This window comes from Alosa pseudoharengus, unplaced genomic scaffold (assembly GCF_046254945.1).
Source record: "Alosa pseudoharengus isolate Yale_2024_CS ecotype anadromous, Long Island Sound unplaced genomic scaffold, YU_APseudo_1.1 YU_APseudo_1.1_scf_8, whole genome shotgun sequence".
Taxonomy (NCBI): domain Eukaryota; kingdom Metazoa; phylum Chordata; class Actinopteri; order Clupeiformes; family Clupeidae; genus Alosa; species Alosa pseudoharengus.
The window spans coordinates 19118522-19125271 of NW_027468870.1; positions in this window are offsets into that span (position 1 = coordinate 19118522).

The window sequence follows — 6750 nt, forward strand, 5'->3', positions numbered from 1 at the left end:
CATACACCTTAAATATTGACGAAACTACCCAGATCAGATATATAACGTTATTTGATGGGCAGACTCTCTCAAAGCACTCAGCTGATATCATGAACATCGTCAGATAGCTTCGTGAGATATTTTCTAACATTAGTGTTCAAAACTCAACAGTCCATCAGATGTGCATCAAACTAACATATTCCAACAAAGTTCGAAATTTTAATATGCTTATTTGCGAAAATATATGAAAACTGTGTCCGGCTGGGTGAGCTCGCACGGTATCCTGGGTAATTTCATCTCCCACTTCGTTTTAAGCCTGCATCGGTCCTGGCTATATTTTGAGGGTTGATTTTAAGGGGAAAATAGCACTTCCCCTTGCTCCCTAAAGTAATGGGACACCCTAGCCCTACATGTGCACGCGCAAAAACGAGGGTTAGGGCAAAAATCTAGGGGAAGGGGAGGTATTGGGACGGGCCCTTAGATTTCGCTAATGAGTGTTGTAGGCTAGGAGTTATTGACGGCACTAACTTTTACAAAAGAGGCATTTGTGGAGAAGAAGGATGGTTCGTGTGTTTTCTTCCTACACCTCACGGTAAGCTATTTCGTTGCTCTGATTGGTTAGATCTATCCAATTGAGTGCAGAGGCATTCCCCCCCTGTATCGGTTGAAACACGCCCCATAATTATGTCCCAATGGAGCAGTATCAGACTCATATTCTGACTAGAATTGAGTATGACTACGTCAGGCTAACATACTGGCCCTGTGACCCAGCAAACACCAACACCAGTATTGCCAGATTGGGTTGAGTGATTTCTGCCCAATCACGCTCAAAAACCCGCCCTCTTCAGCAAAAAAACGCCCCAACAACGATTTTGTTATAGAGAACCATTCAACTCAAAATTTTATTTGCCCGCCTAAAGCTTATTTTCCCCCGCCTAACGAAGTCAAAAGAAGCCCAATTGGGCGGGGACCTGCCCAACCTGGCAACACTGACAAACACACTCTAAAGTTGGCAGTTTATATTTGTACTGTAGAATGTTCAGAAAACAAATCTAGGACCTAGTTCCAGACAAATTGAAAAAACAGAATTTAGGCCTAATAGTTATGCAAGATCTACATGCATTCTCTTTAAAATTTAAATATCATGGCATGTCCGATCATTATAGTTCTGGTATCATTAAGGAAAACAGATTAATTACCCTAAAATATATTTTAAGTCTATATATTCTAGATGTGATATAATGTGCATTGAGACATCTCCCAACTTCCTCCATACCACTATACCTTAGTTCTGTAATGTATTTTCCATGGACAGCTATTAGTTATGGGTCTAAAATAGCTGTGTAAAGTGTACTCACCTATCTAACCCATATATTTTCTAAAAGCCCATACTCTCTAGCAGGGTTGCCAACTTTGGGTGTTTGGCTGGAGTGAGATTTTGTGAAGTCATAGTGCGTGTGCGTTAAATTTTTCCCTAAACCTAATTTTAAAAATGTCTGTCCCCAGACTTTTTTGCTATGTACAGTATAATCCATGATTTAAGTTTCTTCAAAATGTACAATTATTGATTGCACTTGAAAACAAGACCAGTGTTTTAACCCTGTGGCATGGAAGGATTATGAGCCACTGGGCCCCTGGGCACAGACATGAAAAGGGCCCCCCTGCCCACCTGAAAAAGGTAGTAGCTCAGTAGAAAAAAATGAAAAATAACCCCTTAAATGATGACTTCTGGTGAGTTTTGTGGAAAGAAATGGACAGATTGAGACTTATGAATGTGTGTATGAGTGTACGTATGTATCAGGGATGGAAATAGCCTAAAATATTTTTTTCCACCTACCATTGTGGCTGGTGGATTCCAAAGTCTACCAGCCACTAGAGATACAGTATGAACATTTGATGAAAAATCATGACCAAAATTATCACGGTTATTGGTATTGCAATATGATTAAAATGTGGTGACTTTTCTTCTAAACCTACCATCAATGTTGGACAGAACTCATAATTGGCCTGCCCTTCATGCCCAGTAGCAACAAATCTAAAGGTCAACAGAACAGCTATAGTGTCATAAAAGTGGTGTGGCTCCTTTAAGACCCAATCCACTGGTGTGAGTTCTGGAGCCATCCAACTTTATCTAACTCTATACTATCCTACATCATCTGATTTTAATATTATGTCTAGGCTACAGTATATTCAACATTTAACATTTATTTTCTATTTGGCCTGTTATGAAATTATGCATTGACCAATATAAGCAAACTTTTTAAGACACTTAAATACATGCATGCTTAGCATTTTGTGAAAACAAATCATTATGGCTACATCGACAAACTCTTAGCCATGAGCTATATATCCTCTGATTTTAATATTTACACATATGTAGGTATTTAAGCACAGCTCAGTTTTAAGACACTTAAAGCCCAAAATTGGAGACCATAGAAATTTGCTACCATTTCAAAACCGGATTAGCCTACTCTGGAACGGCTTATTGTACAGGGGATTACATTACACCTTTGTGTTCGGTAAGGTCTGCTGTTTATTCTGGTTTACGTTTTGTCATGTGTGGTTCGAAAAGTTTGTGAGATATTCCTCCTATAGGAATTGAAATGAGCGCAGAGCTATAGTAGCCTAATATGAATTTCTTGAAAGTTCATTTATTTTTCTCGCGAACCGTTTATCGCAGCAAATAGCGGCTATAGCACCTTATAAAAGATGAGAAAAAGTTATTTCATGTGATGTCTGTGAGGCTACTTCGCGAGTAGTTCCTAGAGAAGAATGGGCGGCCACACTTTATGTCGGTCTGCCTCATGTCTAAAGCAGCGTGTTCCATGAAGGTGCCGCGGACCGGATTAAAATAGCCTAGTCAGCGAATCAACAATCAGAGAAAACTGCGCTGAGAACGTTGTAGGCGGATATTAGACCTACCTGCTGTTGGTCTAGACATATGTATGCCTTAAACTTGTATCCTGTCATTTAGAAACAATGCTGTGGTCTAGTCTAGTCATCAACAAAAAATGAACGGATTGCAAAAAAAAAAGAATGGATTTGGTGTGACATTTCTTGAGTGTGCGTGAGAGCGTGAGATTGGTGCTGAAAGCGTGAGTGTCACGCCGGATGCGTGAGAGTTGGCAACCCTGCTCTCTAGATGTGATATAGCAAGAGTTTGGATTTGACCCACCCACTTTTAGTCTTTAGCCTCTATCTAATAATCCTATATTATATAGGTGAAAAAGTGTATGACTGATACATTTTAGCCTATGTAATTCATGGAAAGCTAAATTATCCATCTAAACTGTATATTTTCTAAAAGCCTATGCTTAGCCTATCATCTACATATGATATAACATAGATTAAGACATATTGTATCATCCCACACACTTGCATACACCTATACCTACACATAGGCATGTATTGTGAATTGTACTGGGTATGGGTATAAACAGAGACTTTCTAATGTGGAGACACAGCACTCAAAAAATACTCCATAGAAATGCATGGGGCTAGTTTGTCACGTCAATATAGCCGTTGTCTACACATATCCCACCCCTTCCTCGGCAAAACGTCGACATGTGAATACATTGAGCCAATCATGTGGTGTGATGTGAATACATTGAGCCAATCATAGTGTGTTGTGAAGACATCGTGCCAATCATCTGTTGTGATCTCGCCGCTGGAGCAAGATTGGTGTCGTGAAGCCTTGCGCACGCGCAATTTCTGCCGAAATGGATGCCCGACGAGCAAGCGTTGTCAAATGACCGCCGAGTGGAGGGACTTTGGTATAAAAGCCAGTAAAAATACAACTAAGCTACCACTTAGAAAAGGTTATCATACCAAAACATATCTCTCAGACATAGTCCAGTTGACAGAAAGGTGAACCCGGAAATGTTGAGTACACCAAAGTTTTATGATGGAAATATATAGTATGGGTCCCCAGCATGCAGAAACTGCCGGATGCTAATTTGCATATGTTGGGCAATTTGTGTAATTCAGCTAATTAGCATAATCACCTATATTGATCATATTATAGGAGCTGCTTGGCCAAAATGGACAATGTTAGTATGTTCTTAGGGGTTCCTGGAGATGCTGAGTCCATATCTGACATTTTCAAGATTCAAAATCACTATTTAAACATGGTTTGGTCACATTCTTACTCTCAGTTTCTGAGTTTTTGGGGGCGATTTAGACAGATTTTTGGAGGATAAAAGTGTTCAGGAATAATTTGGATCCTCAAGTTATTTTTAAATTCCACAATCATTTTGGAAAAAGCTATTCACTGGCCCTCTGCTGTAACTAACAATTGAGTAACAAAGGGAAGAACTAGCCTCTACTACTCCTCACTGTCCTCATCTGTTGTCCTGTCGTCATCTTCTCCAGACTCTTCATCCCTGTCCTTCTGCTCTTTTTGCTGTGTAAATATATTGCAACATGTAACATCACTGCCTTTGCAGCAACAATAATTAGTACAGGCCAGGCCTGCAGCTACACAGCTGCACTTTCCAGATACATGTATACACAGTTTTAACCCAGCTTTGCAGTTACAGCTGATAACATCTAACAAATCAGGAAGAGCAACAGGACTTGAATCGAGGGTGGTCGAGTTCCTCTCCTTTCTTCATACCTGTCTTCTTACTCCATCCAAACGCAGTGATATCCACAGCCGGTGGATCAGGACAGTCTGCTGCTTTCCAAAGCAGCACCTGTAGATGGGCACGTTTTCCATGGAGGGGCAAGTTCCGTTCTGTAGGAGACAGTGTCTTCAGTGCTGGAGTGGGAGACCTCACTGCCAGGGATGGATTACTGCATGGGCCTACCAGGCCCAGGGCCCCTTAAGCCCAAGCCTTTGAAACCATTGCCTCAATATCAACACATCAGGATGTAGGCTATGAATCTGATTGAATTTAGTATTGGCCATCCCCAAAATGCACCAGAATACAGGAAATCACATCAAAAAAATTAAAACATTTCTGAGGGAGGACCCCCAAACCCCCCTTCCACATATGTGAAAATTAGTGGGGGGCCCTTAATACATCTGGGCCCAGGGGCCCGAAAGTTCATAATCCGTCCATGCTCATCGCTAGGTGAAGGCCTAAGCAAGAGGATCCGAAGAGAGCCCTTGTAAGGGGTACTAAAAAGCTTACAGAGGTCTTCAGTAGAAGTCACGGTAGGAGACCAGCCGTCGCCTGGGCCTGGCTACGGGAGGAGTGCTTGCCTGAAGAGGGTCTCGATGCAGTGGCCACGGCGGAGAAGGACTTCACGCGAGCGGGAGAGCAGCCTGAGGAAGCGGCCTTGGAAGATGAGGTGGTGACGCCGGCCTGGACGCTGACTTCACCACGAGAAGACCTGGAGCCCCTGCCCCCGCAGGGCGGCTTTAGGCTGGAGCTGGCAGTGGCCCTGGCTGCGGAGCGGCAAGGAGGTGGTGCCTTGAGGACGGACGGTTGGCGGAGCCGTTTGAGGCACGACAGTTGGGCAGCTTCGGTGGAAGGGCCCTCTGAAAAACTGAACTCTAAGCCTTTGGGTGCGTGTGGGAGGCACCATGCTGTGCGGGCGCCTGTTCGAGTTGGCCTGTTCGCCGGCGCTCTTTAAAAAAATAAGGGAAAAAAAAAGTTTGTTGTGTGAAATCCGATGGCACGAGCCAGAGAGAAGGTCTAGGCCTTGGCGCGACTGTGGTGGAGTGGAGCGGCCGGGAGCAGAGGACAGCTCTGCGACGTTAGCTGTAGCCTGATTGCGCAGCGTGGGCCGGCTGCGATGGAGCTGGAGTCTGCTGCCCCGACTGGCGAGACGACAGAGCGTTGGAGGTGCGGTGCCAGTTACAGTGCTCAGTGCCGGGGAGTCTGTGGCAGTGGAGGCTAGGCCCCGCCAGGTGTTGGAGGAACGTTGTGGTGGTGCACACTGCGAAAGTGCAACCTGAGGGCGTTCGCTGAAGGGAGCTGGGGACGAGCGGCGACGGCCAGGTCACTGCCAGCACGCCCGCATTGGGCCACTGGTGGTTGTGGTTCCCCGGGGTGAGTAGGGCTCTTGCGGTGTGTGCACCCCACCTGCTGTGTGGCAGTGTCAGAGACTTTGCTGGACTGAATGTGGGAATGCCCGCGCCGAGGACGGCAATGGCTTGTTGGGGGAGCTGTGTAACGTCAGCATGCTGGACTGTGCTTGAGATTCCCACGATGTTTCGCGCTGGGGATTCTGGGAGAACTTTGGGGTTGTTATTGTGTGTGCCTGTATGGTGTGGCTGCGTCCAACCCTATGTGTGTTAGGTGCGAGTGTTCTTGACTTCCCTAGCGTGTGCTATGTTTTGTGCCTATGTCCCTGCTCCCGACCTCTAATAAAGCTTTTGATTAGACAACGCTGTCTCATCAATCATTACACTATTAAGTAGACTATGATAAGCTAGCCAACTATGCTACTTTGTTTACAATATTTCCAGGCTTCAACTAGACAGCTGAATGTGGTAGAGTTGTAATAGAAATAGTAGGCCTAAGCTATAGGCTAATCTGCATAAAGTGTGCTGTCATAAATATCAGACATTCAGTATTCAGGATATAAAATAATACAGATATATTACATTGTAATCCTCTAGTGTTCTAAGGTAGGCTATTGAAATGTCTAGTCCCCCCCCCCCCTCAAAAAAAAAGAAAAATCGAGGTTCGTATCAAACCGTGGGTCAAAAATCGCGATACGAATTGAATTGTTAGGTTGGTGTCTCGTTACAGCCCTACTGTATATCGCTACAGCCCTATCCTCCAAAAACTGTCTAAATTGGACCAAAAAACTCAGTAA